The sequence below is a fragment of the Schistocerca gregaria genome, chromosome 1 (assembly GCF_023897955.1).
Source record: "Schistocerca gregaria isolate iqSchGreg1 chromosome 1, iqSchGreg1.2, whole genome shotgun sequence".
NCBI classification, from domain to species: Eukaryota; Metazoa; Arthropoda; class Insecta; order Orthoptera; family Acrididae; genus Schistocerca; species Schistocerca gregaria.
Genome location: NC_064920.1, coordinates 511,304,142 through 511,325,822, shown reverse-complemented (window position 1 = coordinate 511,325,822; position 21,681 = coordinate 511,304,142).

The following is a 21,681-nucleotide window of genomic DNA, read 5'->3' as shown; positions in this document are numbered from 1 at the left end:
AATAGTCACTTTAAATTCCATGCAACAGCGGGCGCACCCCGACCTATCATACACACATGCGCAAGAGAAACTAATTACTAGGAACAGAGGACGCAGCTTGGTGGAATTCGAACACGTTGACGAGAGAAATCCCCAAATAACCAAATAATAGCGAGAGAAGGATACTCCTGTTAACCACTGGGGCGAGCAGCGACATAGACACGATGCAGCCACGTAGCGTGGAGCGACACCAAAAAGTAGCTGGCAGAGCTAACGGCGTCTGAACACATTTCACCCAAGGCGCCGCCTCTCTATCGATCGATCCGGAAGTGGCTGTGCCCGCCGCTCGTAGTACACTGAAACATTTTGGAAACGAAAAAAGGACCGAAAACCCAACCAAAAAAGGCAACACATAATACTCCAATTTCAAGGTAATGCCCCTTCAAACACACTGAACAGAAAGAAAACCTCAAATACATGACATAGAAAATTATACATTTCATAATGCAAGATTGCAAGATTTTTACACGCAGCCCCCCCCCCCCCAATTAACGAGCATAAAGTCAGGAGAAGCTAACGTCCTGCCAAACCAAGAATATAAAACTATAATACAAGACACGAAGGTCACGGCCCCTTCAAATGGAGACCGCAGTATAAATCACAAGATACTTTAGAACATTAATAACCCATTGTCTTAATACGAGACATGTCCTGCACACTGTGCTAGAATGAATCACGTAGGTTTCACACTACTCAAGCTTAGTAGTCTCATCACTGGACAGTGTTTTATACTCTGAACACCACTATTCAATAGAGAGTGGATTCCGTATTTCCGCTTCAGCGGAGATAATCACTGTCCAACACTGTTTCCAGTTGTGAACACAAATTACTATCAGATTGATCACCAGTGCCACTTCAAAGAAAATAGCGTGCGCCCACCGATAATAGCAACAAGCGACGAGACTCCACAAAGCGTACATAGGCATCCTGCATAAAGTCGTACAATATTCACTTTTGCAAGTACATTAGCGGGCACCACTACCAGCCCAACGCCGACACACATCTCAAATCATAACGCTGCACCGCGAGCAACCAACGCATTTGGCAGATAGTAGGCACATGTCCCAGTTGATGCACGTGAAGAATTATATCGTCGTAGTTCAGGAGATATGTTGTCTTTAAACTGTGTGACAATGAAACTTCAGGGCAAAATTAGCTACACATAGAGGTAAAATACATGTACAAATACGCTTGAAATACGTTACATATGTGTGAAATATGTTAGACATGTGCGTATGCGGGCAAGGAGCTCATCCTAACCCCGTGGAACTATCTGAACTAAATCTGATACACATCATAATTACAGTGTTGTAAACAATACTGTTGGGGTAATAACTACTGGTCTCCTATTGAGGTGAGAAAGAAAGAAGGACGAGGAGATGGAGTAACGGCGAGAGAGGAGATAGGCACAGACAGAAGGAGGAGAAGATGGACAGAGGGGAAGAGAGAAGAAAGAGGAAAGAGGAGAGATGGATGGAGAAAGGAAAGAGGAGGACATAGCGACTGGAGTAGGAAGAGATAGGGAGTGAGATGGGGGAAGAGAAAACGGACAGAGAAAGGGAAGAGGAGTTGGAGAGAGGGTGGGGAGAGAAGCAAATTGACACAGAGAGGAAATAAGAGATAAAAAGGGATAGGAGGCAGGAGGTTTACAGAGAAAGGGAGAGGTGGAAACCAACAAAGGGGGAGGAGGAACAGGCAGAGGGGAAGGAGAATATGTACAGGGGGGGGGGGAGATTGAGTGAGAGAGAAGGGAGGAGAAATTAGGCAGAGAGAGGTGCAGGAGTAGACAGTGAGACAGAGGGAATTAGATGAGAGGAGGAGAAGGACAGAGGGGAAAGGAGCAGATGGGCAGAGAAAGGTAGGAGTAGATGCACAGAGACCGGTGGTTAGATGTTGGACAGAGAGAAGGGATGGTGGAGTTGGACAGAGGAATTGGGTCACTATGCAACAATATTAGAGAAGCAATTCAAAGTGGTGAAGAAACATTTGTAAGATAGTACTACAGACAAATTTTGAAAATAGACGTCGAATGATTTGTAACAGATAATTTAAGATACCTTGTCTAGTGACACGTTTTAGCTATGGACACATGTTATGGGTACAAGCAGCTGGTGGTCCCCAGTTAGCTCATTTGGAGGCGGAGGGAATGTATATGTGGAAACTATAATGGTACAGAACCTCACTGCAATTGTATACAATTTTACAAATGTGCATGTCTGTGACTATGTAGAAAGCTTTGGGGCAGTTTCTATCTTCTGCAATAATTCATTCCTACTATCCCTTACATTGTGGGTTTCCCTAATTGTATTGGCTTAAGTAAGACGTACCATCAGTCATCCTCTTTACTGTAGCTCATGTTATCTAGTAAATGGCAGTTTTAAGCTAATAATACCTTGAATCAAAAAGCGAAGCAGAAACACTAATCCTAACAGTCATTGTTGTTAAAAATGTCTACTGTAAATTAACTAGTTTTAAATCACATTCCTCCCCTGAATTTCCATATAGAACGGTAATTTAATGTCTTGAATATCGTGTTTCTCAGAACACCATATTCTACTGAAGTTATTTTATTTTATTCAGCTACTCAGGTTACGTACTGTTGGATTATTAACAGTGAAGGAGTGGTCTCATTTTATTCTACGTGTAGCTACTGGTAATTTTGTCTTTACGTTGCTCCCTCTCCTATGTACAGTTTGACATATGACTTTACTTACAATTCACCTAAAGCATCAGTTATGTAATGCTCTTGCAAATTCTGTTGTACGGTATTTCGGTGTTAGATAATAGACACCTTTGATAAACAGCTTTCATTGAATTAGCCGCCAGGTGTTTATTGTTTCTTGCTATTTTTCACCAAAGTAAATTCGTAATTTCCTTGCTGTTAACCTGTTTGGCGTGGCTCGTGTTGGAACTGTCGTAATAAGAACATGACATTTTGATGTTTTGTATTTGACTAACACGCAGTTTGCAACAGCTGGCGTCATTATTTTACTTGTACTTTAACTTAGTTAAACAATATTGGCTAAAAGTCTTTTCGAATATGAAATTTAAGTAGATATATCTCTGCGTTTAATGGACGGCAGTATATACTTAATCATTTTTTTTTTCTTTCAAAAGAGCATGCTAAAATGTAGAGATGAATATTTTCTTGTATTTGGTCCACATGAAGATGGAAGGGTCCGTGCTATAAATTAAGATTGAGAACAAGAATCCTTTTTTCAGATATAGTAACGCCTTGACTATAGTAAGCACTGTGAACATCTACTTTTTCCAACTTCATAGTTTTCTAGATACTGTTACAAATTGCTGTCACTTTATAGATTCCAATTGAAAAATAGTTATTTCAGGCCAATTTCCTGATTCAAAACCTGGAAAATAAGCCAACCTTAAGGTGATTAATATTTGTGAAATGGTAATAACTTGATAATTCATAAGCAGTTTTTGTTGTCAATGACGGAACTGTACTACATCTGACAATCGAAATTGATCTGTCATTAAATGACAGCCATGAATGTTATGAATGTAAGATGCCTCGACAAACATCGAGACTGACTGGTTCACCAATTGTGTAAAAGAAAAATACTCTGTCATATCTGAATTCGAAATTGACAATGCATTATATTAAAGTGCCACATCCCAGCTACTGACCTATGGTCAATATACGAGAAATTAACCGTTATGTGGATGAGACAGAGAACGACAGTGAATAGCAAATTGCTGGTTGAGTAAAGTTTGTGGAATTTCTCTATAGCTTCAGGTATTAACATATAAAACACTAAATTCACCTCCTGACAAGCTACAGAAATTCAACAGGCAGCATTGAAATCGCAACGAAGACACGATTTTAATAAATTTTTTAAAAATTTCATATAACAAATATTATGAAACTTATTAAAATGTATGTTTAAAACTATTTACGACAACAGCAGAAACAGACACGGACACAAGGTAAATACTTACGACACTGATGTCAGTTATTAAAAGAGCATATTTCTTATAGTGCACATTAGATATAGTAACTTTTCTACGTAAATTATTTCATGAAGAATGCCTGAGGGTCAAAACGAAATATCCTCTACAAGTACACAAAAGATTAGTTCCACTATGAAAGATTTGTCTCTTTAAAATTGTTTGCAATTGTTTAATAAGGAAATTTGCTAGATAATATCTATAAGAAATTAGTTTCAGTGACATAGCAATGAAGCGGTGAGCTCAATGGAACAATAAATTTGACTAGCACTTTGAATTTCAATTTGTGCAAAATGTAATGCAAAAAGTTTAATGAGGTAATATAGATATATCGATCTGGAAATTGTTTATACACATATAGCGCATTTCAAGTATTTAAAATAGCAAAAGCTTATATCCAATGGAAAAGTGGTCGAACTTCCAGATGCTCATGTGACCACAGTAGCCAGTCAAATGACAAAATTGACACAGAAGTAACCAAAGAATGTTTGGGAGTCTTCTAAAGTTCGTAGCCAGATGGGTAAGATTCTAGGTAAGGTTGAGTGACAAAAGACCTGCACGTTCTAAAGTGTGTTTGGTGTTAGGAATATTACGATGTGTATCGATTCAGGAAAAAGTCATTATATTACATATGAGTTTGTGATTTGGATAATGTTTGGCAAGTGAGTGCTAGTGTATCTAACAGTGACTGAACTTAACTATTGTGAACTGATTATTGAATACAGGCTTAGATAAACTTCCTGAGTATTAGAAATGAATTTAGTTTCCTTAGTTTGATGCATTGCACAATGCCTTTGGTTTACATTAGTCATCACTACCAACAATATGCTAACTCTGCCAGGTCAGGTATTTCATATTTTATTTACTTCTCTAGGTAGAAAATTTGGTTGTGTCATGTGATCATTCAAAATATCTTATGCTTAATCTAAATGTATTTACAGTAAAATTTATTACTAAGATGAGGCTACACTAAAATCCTAGGAGTTACTTCATGATTTTCTTGTTTAACTATTTTAATGTTAATTGATGTGCTTTTATGTGTTCATCATGTACTTCTCTTTAGGATGGTTATAATATTAACTGATGCATAATTAAAGGCGCAATGCAATACTGCACAACAGAAACATCCAGTTAGCAAACAAACCATACATTTAAGATTTTATACTCTCCCTCTGGGGGTTGGGTAGCAGCAAACTGATTTCAACTGACCAACAATCGAACAATTATCATCTGTTAGTGTAGAACTCCAGTTACTTTTAATTTGTTGGTCTCATCTGCGATCAAGTGGCTACAGATATATTCTTATAGGGGTATCAGTGGTATCAAAGTTAATAATGAAACCATTACTAACTTTCAGATTGTTGTTCCATCCTCCTTGAAAGACATACGTTTATGGACAAATAGGTGAAGTACTTGAAAAAATTAATTTCCATTTATTTTCAAATGGACCAAGCTTTTATGCAGGTCAAAAGGTTACACTTGATACCATTGTAATTTAGAAGTTAATTTTTTTCCTATTTATGCATTAATCTTAACACTACCCTTAACGTTCTGTTAGTGTTTCATAACGATAGCGAATTTTAAGATCTGGAGTGTATTCTACAACGTATTGTATTGCTATAATGAGAGGCTGATGTTGTCTCATCAAACCTTGAGTGGCTGTTTTGATATGCTCCGTACGATTAGAGTTAAGCCGTCATTTTGCTCTAAGGGGTACGCAATGTCGTCTACGAACTATACCATTTACATTTGTTATGTTTGCTTGTAAATTTCTCTTTCGGAAGAACCTTTTGTATCCATCTATGCTTATTTGATGTTAACCAGAGAAAAGTGATCAACTGGAAGCCGTCTTACACACTTTTTGATAACGATTTTCTCCACTTGACCTTCCACGTTTATAGTTCAGATGCATGTTGTTCGTCCGTCTGTGTCTGTTGCTAACATCTCGTAACAACTGGCTTTGAAAATATTTTTCTATAGGTCTACAACTGCTTCTACACGATAATTTCACCGAGCGAGGTGGCGCAGTGGTTAGCACACTGGACTCGTATTCGGGAGGACGACAGTTCAATCCCGCGTCCGGCCATCCTGATATAGGTTTTCCGTGATTTCCCTAAATCGCTTCAGGCAAATGCCGGGATGGTTCCTTAGAAAGGGCACGGCCGATTTCCTTCCCCATCCTTCCCTAATCCGAGCTTGTGCTCCGTCTCTAATGACCTAGTTTTCGACGGGACGTTAAACAGTAATCTCCTCCTCCTCCATTATAATTTCAGTATTTGAAAGCGAATCGACTATTATTTTTGTTCTTCTGTAGACTAATATGGTCAAAATATTTCAAAGAGGACACGTCAGGCCCGTTATCCGGTAGATTCTACAATTTCATGTTAATGCCCTCTTTGCTAATGTGATGATAACACTTATCGAGAACTCTGTTGCTATGTCTAACTATATATCAACTTTTAAAGCCAGCTCAACTAAACCCTGACATCCCATATTTTCCAAAAATTTCATTGTCTTTGCAGATGTGTCATCGATTCTTGATCATTTAATCGAGTTTAGAACATCGCTACCCTCGCAGTTTGCGTCTGCATTACTGGATCACCTAGTTCCCTTTTCAGTTCGATCTACATCGCTGAGGGTTTTGATGCAGACTTGTTTTCAATCCAAAGTTCCTTCTCCACTCACGCATCATTTGATATCTATGCCTAGTAGGTAAAAAATATTTCAGCTCAGTAAAAATTTATTTAGAGGTCTTGTGCAACATCATTGTTTGTTTTGTTCTCCTCTCTATGTTATAATTTATGTATTTCTCATACTCACTTTGATTTAAATTGTATATATTTCCTGCTACTTTCATTTCTGAAGTTGAGTTCTTCTATCATAACAATCGTACACATTCTTTTACTGAAATATTCCAACATTTTACTGAAGTTTCATGGTTCATATTTCGATTTTTGTATTTTCTTCCACCCATTACCTCTTTATTTCATTTCACGTGTACTACACTGAAATACTTTCGATCTCGTCAGACACTGCATTTCCTTATCCTCAAGATTTTAAGTATATTGATAATTACATGTAGAAAGAATGTTGTTCACATATTCTTCCATAAAAGTATATAATGTTCCAGTTATCAGTCCGTTTGTCACGCTTGTATAAAATTACTGGTAGCTATTGTCATCTTACTTTTTTTTTTAGCACTCAGTCTTCTGACTATTTTGATGCTGCTCGCAACGAATTCCTCTCCTGTGTCAACATATTCATCTCAGAGTAGCACTTGTAACATACTTCCTCAATAATTTTCTGCATGTATTCCAGTCTCTGTTTTTCTCTACAGTTTTTAGTCTCTAAAGCTCCCTCTAGTGCCATGGACGTGATTCTATGACGTCTTAAGAGATGTCCTACCTTCCAGTCCCTTCTTCTTGCCAGAGTTTCCTACGTATTTTCTTCCGCACGGAAATCTCCTCAATCCGCACTTTACCAGTCAACTTATTTTCAACATTATTCTGCAGCATCAAGACTCAAATGCTTCAGTTCTCTTCATTACCGGTTTTTCCATAGTCCCATGCTCCAGACGTATATTCTCAGAAAGTTCTTTTTTGAATTAAGATCTATGTTTGATACTAGTAGAATTATCTTGGCCAGGCATGCCCTCTTTGCCTGTGCTAGTCTGCCTTTTATGTCGTCCTCGCTCATTCCATCGTGTCCATGATTTGCGATGTTTACCTTCTCGCTGTTATCATTTCTACCCCTCCTCATTACTCCAGTCTTTCTTCAGTGTATTTTCAGTCCATATTCTCTTCTTATAAGATCGTTCATTCCATTCCGCAGATCATGTAATTCTGGTACACTTTCACTGAGTATACCAATGTTATCAGAGAATCTTATCAATAATATCCTTTCTCCTGAATTATGATCTCTCTCTTCAACCTTTGTATTATTTCCATCATTACTTCTTCGATGCAGCAGGAGTGAAAGACTACCTCCTTGGCTTACACCGTTTTTAATCCTAGCACTTCGTTCTTAATATTCCACACTTATTGCTCACACGTGGCTACTGTACATATTGTATATTACATTTCTCTTCGTATACCTTACCGGCAATTTTTCTCACAATGTAGAACAGCCTTCTTCATTTGACATTATGGAACGCATTTTGCAGATCGACAGGTACTGTGAACATGATTCTTCTTTAATCTTTCTTCCATTATCAACCTCAACGTCAGAATTGCCTCTTTGGTGCCTTTATTTTCCTAAAGCCAAACTAATTATCATCTAATACTCATATTTCATTCCCATTCGCCTGCATGGTATTCTTATCACAACTTAGATGCATGAGATGTTAGGTTGATTGTACGGTAATTCTCGTACATTTCGACTATTGCAAATTTTCGTAATAGTATGGATAATGTTTTTGCGAAAGTCAGGTGGTATATTGCCAGACTCTTACATTATATACACCAAACTGAACAGTAGTTTTTTTGCCACTTCTCCCTAGTAATTTTAAATATTCTGATGGATTATTACCTATCTCTCTGGCTCATTTGATTTTAAGTCTTCGAAAGCTATCTTAATTCCTGATTCTAATACTAGAACCCCTATCTCTAACGTATCAACTGGTGTTATTGTCTTTATCAGACAAGTGTTCCTCCTCGTAGTGGCCTTTAGTGTAGCCTACTCTTTGCACCTATCGGCTCTCTCTCTTCTGCATTTAACATTGGATATCCTATTGCACTCTTAATGTTACCACCATCACATTTCATTTTACCTAAAGTTGTTCTGACTTGTCTATGCACTGAAACTATTGTTCAGACAAACATTTCTATTTAGATTTCTTCATATCTTTCATGTGACCGTTTCGAACTAGCTTCCATACTCTTCTTATTTATTTCATTCCTAAGTGATCTATATTTCTCAATTCCTGAATTTCCTGTTTCCATCGTTCAACTGAACTGTTTCTTATGTTATACCTAGTTTTTTCGCAGTTACCTCCTTTGTCTGTCCTTTTAGAGCAATCCATTCCCCCTCAGCTGAAGTGCCTACTGAGCTGTTCCTCCTCGACACCTGTAACCTCAGACCTTCAAGTGTACCTCCTCACTCCGTAGCAGTTCCGCGTCCCACTTCCCTCTGCTTCGACACTTCGTGTTCAGTCTCTTAAACATCAGCCTACTTTTCATTATTACTCAGTTGTGATCTGAGTCTATATCTGCTCTTGGGTATACCTTACAATCCAGTATCTGATTTCGGAATCTCTGACTGACCTTGATGTAATCCATCAGAAATTTTCCCGTATCCCTCGGCCTTTATCAAGTATACCTTCTCCTCTGATTCTTGAACACAATATTCGCTATCACTAGGTGTAATGTATTTCAGAATTCAGTTAGTCTCTCTCTTCCCTCATTCCTAGTAACTAACCTATATTCCTCCGTAACCCTTTCTTCTACACCTACCCCTACAACCGCATTCCTGTCCCCCACGATACGATTATTTTCTTTTCCATTTAGGTACTCAATTACTCATCCAACATGCTCATATACTTTCTCTGTATGTTCATCTTCAGCATGCGACATCCATATGTATACCTGAACTATCGTTGCTGTCCATCCTGATGATAATTGCCCCACCAATGAATTGTTCACAATAACTCTGTCTCAGCACCGTCTCCCTATTCATAATGAATTCTACTTCAGTTATACCATTTCCTGCTGTTGTTGATAGTACCCTACACTCATCTGACCAGTTCAATTTAGTGATCTCACATTATGCCTGTACTGAACCCCTGTATTTCCCTTTTTAGATTTTCTAGCTTTCCTGCCATGTTCAGACCTCTGACATTCCATGCTCCCACTCGTAGAATGTTGGCTATTCAATCCTTCTCTCATGGTCACCTCCCCCTTAGCAGTCCGCCCCGCCCCCTTTTTCCCTGAGATGGAAATGGGGTTTAGACGGGAACCTTTAGCCAATGTTGAGACCATCATGACTTTTCTGCAATACAGTCCACATGGCCTGTGGATACGCATTGTGTGCCTTTAATGCAGTGCTTTCCATTGCCTTCTGTTTCCTCTTGCCGTTGATCATTGCTGAATCTTCCGCCTGTTACAGAGAGTTTCTCACCCCAATGACAAGAGAATTCTCTGAACCTCTGGCTACTGCCCCACCCGCTAAGGGAGGATGCCTTCTTATGCCAGAAGCCTTCTTTCGCAATTTATGATGTTTTTTATTCAAAATTTAAGCGCTGGCGGTATTCGAAACCGAAAACGAGGTCGTTTTGATTGCTAATCAAACTAACTTCTTTGACACCCCACGTGTGCACTCCAGCAGCTTTCAACCTGTCGAAATCAATATTGTCCACTGTGAACCGTGGCACTACTCAGTTCTTCAGAAAATCGAAAATTATAATCTCACCACAGTTATTTAAAGGAAATAGGAAGCCTGGGGTCACTAGTGATGGACAAGCTTTTGATTATTTTACAATTTTAATTTGACTCAAAACAGACTTTATTATAAACTTCAATTCGGACTTTTGCTCTCTTACAGTTGTACTATACAAATCTTCACTGTAACTGAATTATATAAACACAAATAAGAATTATATTTTGCGTCCGCAACTAAAATCTTAGATAGTAGGCACTGTGAAATAATCAATCATAAACAATCGTTCTTGTTTAACCATATCTCATCACTACACACGAAAAGACCCAAAGTTTCACAGCCACATGCAACTTTAACTTAATAGAGAAACAAAGATCTTAAAGCTTAATAAAACTGAACTGCCCACATGAAGGTACAGTGAAATATGCTTATACTAAAAATGTAAAGTGGGCCAACTAAGGTAGCAAAACTGGCACTCAGGAAAAATAACAAGTTGCACACACATTAAAGATACACAAATGATTAACATAAGTGTTAAATAAGAATGGCTAGTAATAACTCAACCAGTAAAATGACTTACAGAAACGATAAAATTAATAATGTGACCTCACAACAAAATACAAGGGCGACGAGCACGGAGTGGCCCATGCACCACGGTTAGGGAGGCAGGCTTGTTTTCAACACAAGTTGTCTCGTCGAACGCCGACAGGACTCACTCGTCACACGTTCAGCCGGAAAACCGCCTTGGGGAGCAGTCACAGATAGCAAGACAGCCTAATACCGATATCAGCGATGCAAGCCGAACACCCTACCGCAGTCGCCACCGCTCACACTGTTCTCTGGGAAAGATAAAGAAAGTGAAGATAAAATTTCAGGATGTGTTTTTACAATGCCTGGGGTTATGAAATGTAGCTTGTTACAGCAAAACGAGTTATAATATCGGTTTTCCTCCTCATAAGCTTTGACGTCTGAAAACGTAATGTAAGGCTTTATGATTGAAAGCTCTTTAGACTTATACGGTAGTTGGGTTGTTGGGTTGTTTGGGAGAAGAGACCAAACAGTGAAGTTATCGGTCTCATCGGATTAGGGAAGGGTGAGGAACGAAGTCGGCCGTGGCCTTTCAAAGGAACCATCGCGGCATTTGCCTGCAGGGATTTAGGAAAATCACGTAAATATGAATCAAGATGGCCGGACTTGAGACTGAACCGTCGTCCTCCCGAATGCGAGTCCAGTGTGCTAACCATTGCGCCACCTCGGTCTGTATATAGTAGTCAAATTCCTTAATGTTCGAGGTTCACGGACGTATTTGCTTACTGTAGCCTATAACAGGAAGGGCACACACTATTTACAACGTCAAAGTAATGTAACGAGAGAGAGCGCAGATTGTGACCTCCAACACTCACACACTCTTAACATCCCTTGTAGGGCGCTTCAAAACTATTCTAACGGCTTGCAATTACTAGGCATGTGTGGCTCGTAGATAGACCACTTAGATACATTCAGGAACGCGTGCTAAGGTCATTTAATGGGTCTTTACTCTGTAAACAATCGTTAACGTTACGTCAGCGGATACTGGACCACAAGCTACGGCATTAGAGCAGAAATGAACCACGCTTCTGACATGCTTCTGACTCATCGCATCCATAGTGATAATTCAGTTTTTTTTATTTTAGAGTTTTTATTAATTACATTACGAAGAGGTAAACAAGTTTCAGAGCTCATTGCACTTTGAGCATTTGCTTGTGATATTTATTCCCGCTGATCAATAGAAACTTACAGCTCAAAGTGAGTTGATAGTGATAGTAGGAACCTCGCATCATAGCACGATGTACTTGTACATAATCGTCGCTATTAGCGAAAAGGGAATTACAGATAGAAATGGGATTAAGATGTCACCATCCACTGCACGGCATATGATATTCGCCGTGAATAGTTTGTGCAGAGCATTTGGCGACATCTGTGTGCCCAGCTCATTCGCATGCATGTTCCCAGCTTCTTTGTAAATTCTCATCACTTGTATGTCACATGAGTAGGCGAGCGCTATAAAATGTATCCTATCTTACAGCATGTGTAGGAAGAGCAATGAAACATGGCCCTTCTGCCAGATTTGGTTGTAAAATTAAAAAAAATCTAGAAAGTAAGAAGAATTAGCAATGGAAATGAAAGGTATGTGGCCTCATCGGAGTGATGAAACATATCATTCTCTCATCAGAGGACGTAGATTCAAAACATTTGCGCCAAAACAAAACGTCTGAGAGTTTCTTCAATGAACCCAAAAATCGATTCACTATTGACATCAGATATGAAGAGAAAATACTTTAAAGAATGATAAACTTCTCCAATAGTGGATACTTCTGATCCTGCAACAACCGTAGAGAAATAGGCACACACAAGCAGTGGAGATAAATTACAATTGTGAAAACGTGAATAACAATAAAAACAGCCACTAGAACATCCCATACCTCGATCCAGCATCTTTATAAGAAAAGACGTCCAATAATTTGGAATGTATCTCATTTCACTGTTGAGATGAGATTGTAGTAAAAAAAGTGGAAATGAAGTGCAGGTTTTAAATTTGCATCCGAGATTGTTTTCATTGTTTTTCTTGACAATTTCAAGTATTCTTGCTGTTGCAATTCGTAATCATTTTCTTTCTTCTTTTCCTGCGTAGGTATAGTCCTCTATTATAATTAAAGCTAAGCTTAACATTCATTCATTTTATCTTATACATCAACAAGAGAGTTTTATACGGATCAGAAAAGTGCCCCATCACATTACAGGCCCAGACCAGTACACTTGGCACCAGTGAACTGTTTAGCGACCATGTGGATACCATCTCTGTGTCCATTGGTCACCATTCGATATTCAAATGAGTTATGGAGAGAATGAGTGATTGCTATGGAAAATCCAATTAGTAAGCTTATAGGTGTGATCTCAAATAGTCCGAAGAGCACTTAATGGTGTTGCAGGGTAGGCTATGCTGAGATATAATTGTTAACAAAGGAAATCCATACGTTGGAATTTTCCGAGTTAATTATGATTGCAGTTAGCCAATGAGGCCGTTGTGCACGCTAATAAAGTGACCCATAATGTCAGATGTTCTGATTGTGTATATAAAACCTCACGAGAATACTCAACCCTTACGGTTGGGTTGGATCCTCACTACCATGCCATGTCCAATTTTTGTATTGTTCTCTTGTTCGGTGTTAGGAAACCAAATGAAGTACACGTCTCTGGTTGACAAGTTGAATTTTATTGCACAACGGCCTGATTGGCTAACTTCAATCGTAATTAAACCAGAAACGGCGCAATGTATCGAATTTTTACTTAACAATTACTTCTCAGTACTGAGAAGTACTGAAAGATGATTGATGGGCACAGACCGGCATCTATTTGGTCGCCAAAGTGTTCACTGATGCGGAGGGTAGTGGTCTGGGGCTGTAGCATGACGGGCCAATTTTTTGTTCCGTATAAAGTGCTCATATTGGTATATTAGATAACAGGAATGAATATTAAGCTTAACTTAAAAGTTACGAGAGCATTGATAGGAACGCAGGCAAAGTGGTTACGAACTGAATCATCAAGCATCCTTGAAACTGTTCAAAGAAATAAGGAAACAACAGGTAGCACTGTAGGATACAAATTTGAACACCGCACTTCATTTCCACCTTCCTGTTGACAGTCTCAGCTCAAAAATCGAAACGAGATACTTCGTAATTATTCGGCGTACTCTCTTCGAAAGCCGCAGCATCAAAGTGTAAGATATATTACGAATGTTAGTAGGCAGAGCTGCCATCCCCAGCTTCAGCCCAGCCTCTAACTTGGCTAGGGATCGACTTGGAATCAAACTGACAGACATAAATGAATTTATAAAACGTCTATTAACAAATTTGTCTCAGTTGCGGTACATACGGTCAGCGACTAGTTTCGAACCAATTGGTTCATCCTCAAGGCTGACCTACTGACGGTTCACCGAAAGTGCCTTATCTTAATAACGAACATGAAAACAACGACGTATGGCTAACAGAGTAACTGCAGATGACTGTCACAAGCGATATGTATCTATGTAGGAAGTCATAGTCAAATTCATTTGATAGGTACACGTTCATTGTGACAGTCATCTGCGATTACACTCTAATATGTGTGTTGCCATTTTCACGTTTGTTATCAAGATCAGGAATTTTAGTGCAGCCTCAGTACGTTAGGCTTGAGAGAGAACAAGTTGGTTCGGAACTAGACGGCGAACGTATGTAAGGCAACTGAGACGGACTTTTTAATGCACGCATCATCAAATATTAGAAAAGGTTGCTCGTTCTGTAACAACAAAATGTTTAAAGTGAAAAAAACATCAATGCGTCATTACACGCTGCCTGATCTCCGTCAAGAGTTCATCAGTTCTAGATGCTGACGAAAGGTGACGCATCCGTCTGTCGGTAACCCGTGACCAGGTGTTCACAGTGGGTGAGACAGCAGGAAAACGGGCTGCCTAGCGCACTAGTCCCGCATTTTCCATATAGGCATGGCGCGGACAATATGTTGTCTTATGTTAACGTGTCGAGTTCATTACATGCAACTTTCGAAGTATGGCATAGCAAGAGGGTAATTTCCAAGAATGTTTACCTATCGAAGCTGCGGCCTCCAAACGATAGATTTCCAAGTTCCGATTCTAAATCGATCACGCGATTGCGGTGTCGGGCGTTATGAGCATGTTTGTAGTGGTTGCTACAGCAAAGGCGATAGAAGAGCGTTACTAAAATAGTTGTAATTACAAAGGAAACGACTTACCTCATCTTCATGAGAAAGTCCATTTGATATCTATGTTATGGGATGCATTCCCTTTTTGCCGTAACCTCGATAGATTCTACCAATGTCAAGCAAAAATATGAGTAGAGTGCTAGATGCGTCAGCTTTTCCTTGCAACCGCAAGTTATGGAAATAAAGATACTTGAACAAGTAGAGTTGGTCTCTTTCTCCGTGAAGCCCTTCTCTTTTCATGGAAGATTTCAATGATTTCCACAGCCGCTCGATGTTCATCGTGTGCACACTGCTGTCATCAGAAGACACGAACTCTACAGAGTGGTTGACGAACTCGTGGTTGAATCCTTCTGCTTTCACTGTCTTGTAGGACTCAAAGCCGTCTGTAATCCCTTCGCTATCAGGCAGCATAAAGTACTTCATCAAACTGGCTAAAGTTACCTTGTCTCTAGAGAACACTCTCACCAGATAGCACTTCCGGGACTTTCGTTCTATGCCACCAAATATCGAAATATGTTTAATTTCCTTCTTTAAGGGTCGTCCTTTCTGCTTTTTACTTCTCGCTATGTGCGATTCGTCCACTGCAACAACTTTACTTTGCCCACCAATCGGTACACTGTTTTTCATCACTACTACATAACACGCTTCTCTGCAAAACCGGAAATGAAAGCACACGTTATTCGTAGATAAGTCAGTTCCCGATGCTGTTGCTTGCAGGGTGTATTACCTAATCCAGCAAGATACAAGAATTATGCTGATCTGGATCGTTGCTTTGGAATGGTCAAACCATATCTACTTCCTGATAGTCCTTTGTTTACCACAGTTTCCGAGATGAAACTGTAAACGTACTTCACTATCAGAACTCTTCTTGCTAACTCTTATAAACATCGCCCCACTGCAGTCTACACAGCCCTCCTTTCGTTATCCGGTATTCGTCTATATTTCCGACAGATATTCAAACAATTTCTGCATTGCTTAAGCATGAAATTAGTTTTTTCCACTTTAAGCAATCGGCCAAAGTAACGTCTGCAATACCAGACATCCCACTCACTACTGACGTAAATCGTTTATGTTTCCCTAGAAACTCACAAATAATTTATCAATACGCCCGTCATCACAGTCGTGTGGTCGATTTACAATCGGACGTTCGATAGCTATCATTTGGAGCCTACCGATTCTATAGGCAAAATTACAGCCACTGACCTTAATTCGTTATACACAATTGACTGACAAATCATTTTGTACAAAAGGTCTTTAAATACAGTTGTTACATTCATTAAAATATAAATCTGAATGAAAAATCGGCTTTAGCTGTATTTATTTAAGCGGATTAAAGATTCACACAACCGGATTCGTAACATTTTAGTTGCATCTCCCAGTGCATATCTACAAAGAAAATTTTCTAAATTAATGGTTTGATAATGTGGAAATGAAATGATCTAAGATATACTATGTGATCATCAGTATTCGGAAACCCCTTAAAAATTCATTTTTTTCATACTAGGTGCATTGTGCTGCCACCTAGTGCCAGGTACTCCATATCAGCGACCTCAGTAGTCATTAGACATAGGGAGAGCAGAATGGGGCCCTCCGCGGAACTCACGGACTTCGAACGTGGTCAGCTGATTGGTTGTCACTTGTCTCGTACGTGTGTACGTGAGATTCCCCACTCCTAAACATCCCTAGGTTCACTGTTTCCGATGTGACAGTGAAGTGGAAACGTGAAGGGACACGTAGAGCACAACAGCGTACAGGCCGACCTCGTCTGTTGACTGGCAGAAACCGCCGACAGTTAAAGAGGGTCGTAATGTGTAATAGGCAGACATCAATCCAGACTACCCCAAATGAATTCCTAACTTCATCAGGATCCACTGCAAGTATGACAGGCGGGATGTGAAGAAACTTGGATTTCATGGTCGATCGGCTGCTCATAAGCCAAACATCTCTCCGGTTAATGCCAAACGGCTTCACGCTTGGTGTAAGGAGCGTAAACATTGGACAATTGAACAGTGGAAGAACGTGGTGTGGAGTGATATCTCGATACACAATATGGTGATCCGATGGCAGGGTGATGATATGGCAATTGCCCGATGAACGTCATCTGCCAGCCTGTGTAGTGCCAACAATACAATTCGTAGGCAGTGGTGTTTTGGTGTGGTGGTGTTTTTACTGGAGGCGGCTTGCACCACTTGTTGTTTAGCGTGGCATTATCACAGAACTGGCCTACACTGATGTTTTGAGCACCTTCTTGCTTACTATGGTTGAAGAGCAATTCCGGGATGGCGATTTCAACACGGCCTGTGGCTGCGTGGTTACATGACAATAACATCCCTGTAGTGGACTGGACTGCTCAGAGTCCTGAACTGAATCCTGTAGAACACCTTCGGGAAGTTTTGGAACGCCGATTTCGTGCCAGGCCTCACCGACCAACATCAATACCTTTTTTCACTGCAACACTCCGTGAAGAATGGGGTGTCATTCTCCACGAAACCTTGCAGCACCTGTTTGAACGTATGCCTACGAGAGTGGAAGCGTCATCAAGGCTAAGTGTGGGGCAACATGACACTGAATTCCAGTATTACCAATGGAGGGCACCACGAACTTGTAAGTAACTTTCAGCCAGGTGTCCGGATACTATTGATCACACAGTATATCTGTAAGTACTGAGACGACCAACTGAAAGAAGGAAGGGAATATTACGTAACTGATTTCTGAAAGTAGGTATGGATCACATACACGCCACAAAGAACGTGCCCATACGTATATACTAAGTAAAATTTCTAATTTTATACCAAAAGAAGATTACTTTCCAGATCTATGTTGTATGGTTCAGGGAATTACAGAATCCCGTAGAGTAGCAGTTGGCGTGGCTAGGCGATTTCTCTGCCCTCTTCAATTAATAAAATGCATCATCAACGCAGGAACAGAATTAGGAATCAGAAACTGATCCTTGATGAAAATAACATGGAAGCAATAACTGAAATGAAAAAGGCCTGGTGACAGTCCTTATGTAACGTGGGACAAGTGCCGAAAACGTGATTGAACTGTGCTAAAATCAGGAACTGTCATCAGTTTACCGGTTAAAGCATCTTCCTGTCGGCCTTTCTCAAGCGACAGACAATGCTCACCGTAAACGTTATCCAGTGAAGTATTATGTTCTGAAGTGATTTCTGTAGAAAGTAAAGGTCAGTGATGAAAACATATAAAAACAGTATATTGAAACGCATTGAAAAATTATTTTAATTTAATTTGGGGGCCACCAGTGGTCGAGAAGAAGAAACTTTACCGAAATCCGACATGCTTCTGTGTGTTTGCCACCAACGTGATAGTAATCATAGCAGCCGATAAGCTACGAGGTGTCCTTAGTGTTGTCGGAGTGTGAGCGCTGTCTGCCGACTAGGTACTGAGAGGGTTAAGGAAATCAACTAAAGCGGGCAACACGGAAGATAAGAGAATCGCAATGCTAGTGCTCTGCTGAGCAAATACGGTCACCACGTGAACTATTAGACTAGGCTCATAGTATTATATAAAAACTGAACATAAATGAACTAATATAATAATGCTACTACAGTTTAAAACATGCTACTTATTCATCTATGATTGAAACAGTGGATGCATTAAATGTATCTGATGACCTTCATGTGCATCGAGAGTAGGTGTAAACGTAGATATTAAAACAAAGTAACTGTAATATGCTAAACAACTAGCTAGGTACTGAGACACCTGATATAAAAAACACAAATAGTGTCTATATTTGGCACCTACATTCTGTGGGGTAAGAAAAGCAGGATTCATGTTATTCTTTTTTAAATGTTTATTCACTCTTTCTAAGAAAAGGATGCGATGGCAGTTCTTGTTGTTGCTGTTCTCTGTAACAAGTGATAAAGTGGTGGAAAACGTGGAGTGGCTGGTGGAAAAAATTGTCTTGCTCAATACTTCTCTATTAAAATTGTGAAAAAAATTCGTATGATAATCCGTAGAAAGTGAGATATTTTTTGTAAACTTGTACTACCAGTCGAAAGCTTGAGAGTTGTGGGGACTTGATGGAGACGGTGTAGAAACGAACGGAAAGCAGACGTTTTATATTTCATGGGATGATTTCGAGAACGATGACGCATGATGCCAGTGGTTGACGGTTTCCGCTAATATAAAAAACAATGCAAAGTTTCTTTATATGATAAGAAGGTCATTGTAAGGGAGTGTGCTATTAACAGCCGGCCGAAGTGGCCGAGCGGTTCTAAGTGCTACGGTCGGAACCGCGCGACCGCTACGGTCGCAGGTTCGAATCCTGGCTCGGCTATAGATGTGTGTGATGCCCTTAGGTTAGTTAGGTTTCAGTAGTTTTAAGTTCTAGGGGACTAATGACCTCAGACGTTAAGTCCCATAGTGCTCAGAGCCATTTTAACCATTTGCTATTAATACTGTTTTCGATTGACAGTCTACAGTGAATTCGAGTAGTCTGGTAGGGAACCGCAAACCTCATTGGGACCTTGATATTGCAAAAGAACTTCGTCAACATAACAAAACCTGCCTAGAATTTCTACACCGATAAAATTACGGTAATTTTAAAACTGAGGGAGCCACAACTACAATATTTATACATAACTAATAGAAAATTTAAACAATACAGCAGATAATTAAAGTACACTGAACTCGCCTCAGAGAGGACGACAGTTCAAATCCGCGTCCGGCCATTCAGATTTAGGTTCTTCGTGATTTCCTTAAATCGCTTCAGGCAAATACCGGGATGGTTGCTTTGAAAGGACACGGCCGGTTCCCTTGCCCATCCTTCCGTAATGCGAGCTTGTGCTCCGTCTCTAATGACCTCGCTGTCGACTGGACGTCAAACATTAATCTTCTCTTCTTTTAACGTATAGCTACTAAAACTATTAAAATATAAAACAGAATGAAGTATTTAATCAAGTCGAATAGAGACCCATATAACCGGTCTCGGAGATATTAAGTTTCACTTTCTGGAGTATACCAGTACAGAAATGCTTCGATAAAGGGAAGTGAAGTAGTCTAAGGCACTTTCAAGTACTTGAGTGAATATATATATTTGTTAAATACATGTAGGTCCGTTCTTTATGGGGCTTGTTTGATCCAAACCTAACTTCTTAACTAAATTCGTCATTTCTTTTTCTTTGTTTAAGTATGTTAATTCAGTACTTAAAGATATCTCAGATACGTTAATTCCTAATTATCAAAGCGTTAAACTATAGAATTTTATGAACAGTCGTAATCCATAAGCCATCCACAGTGGCCGAGCGGCTCTAGCCGCTTCAGTCCGGAACCGCGAGACTGCTATGATCGCAGGTTCGAATCCTGCCTCGGGCAGGGATGTGTGTGATGTCCTTAGGTTAGTCAGGTTGAAGTAGTTCTAAGATCTAGGGGACTGATGACCTCAGATGTTAAGTCACTTAGTGCTCAGAGCCATTTTAACCATTTGGTAATCCATAAGACGCAACTGAAACGCTGCGAAACCGGTTTTGAAGGTCTCTAATCGACTTAAATAAATAGAGCTACAGCGGCATACTAGACTTTTAATTCAGTTTTATATTTTAAGGTTTTTAACACTTGTATTTAAATACCTGTTCTAATGTATGAGATGGCAAGTAACTATTTTTTCTGTGGAAGCCGGAGTTTTATAATTAACTTAACAGCAGATCACGTTGTATATCCAACTATCATCTCATACCAAGCTTCCAGGTGTTAGGGCCGTGTGACGATGACGAAAGCAATATAACAAATTAATTTCTCATCGGAATCTCCACACATTCGTGCCTCATGGTTCTGTACGTGCAACTGGGAAGCGTCTTGAAATACTACTTAAGACACCTCCTCTCTTAAACATTTTGGCCTTGGGCATTACGAACGATATAAACAACTGGATTTACTGCTGTACAGGCATAATTTTGCTGTTGTTGAGGTGAAGTAAATTGACTTAGCTCTGCTCCGTGGGCTCGTGGGCTGTACAATAAGCTAAAGAGAATTGATTACCGTCGTAAGAACATTACCTACGAGTCTATTCTAAGAATGGTCTCGTAGAACAACTCCTATTCAGGATTATTTTAGTCGTAATTTTGAAAAATATGCAAGGGACAAATCATTGCTCCAACAACTGCGTTATTTATACAGTATTACCTTAACCAACTGTTTTTATACATAGACCAGTCATATTAATGACACCACAATCTTGTTACATGTCAGGTGACAGGTGTGAACGATGGCTGCGGAGATAATGAGCTGACGAATAGACGTTCCACTGCTGCGTAATTGACCCCCCCCCCCCCCCATATGAACCAACGGGCTACCAACAGCGCCTCTTCAACGACTCGTCAGGAAACGTTGCTACGTACGTGTCTCCGTAGCAGGCGCTTGGTTGATGAGCCCATGATGAATGACGATCATTGGCGACGAAGCCTGGAATTTGCACGCCAGTACCGTAACTGATCGACCACTGAGTGACGACTGGTGGCCTTCACGTTCACGTTTTATGCTCCATCGAAATGAAAGTAAGCACCCTGCAACAACCATCAAAAGTCG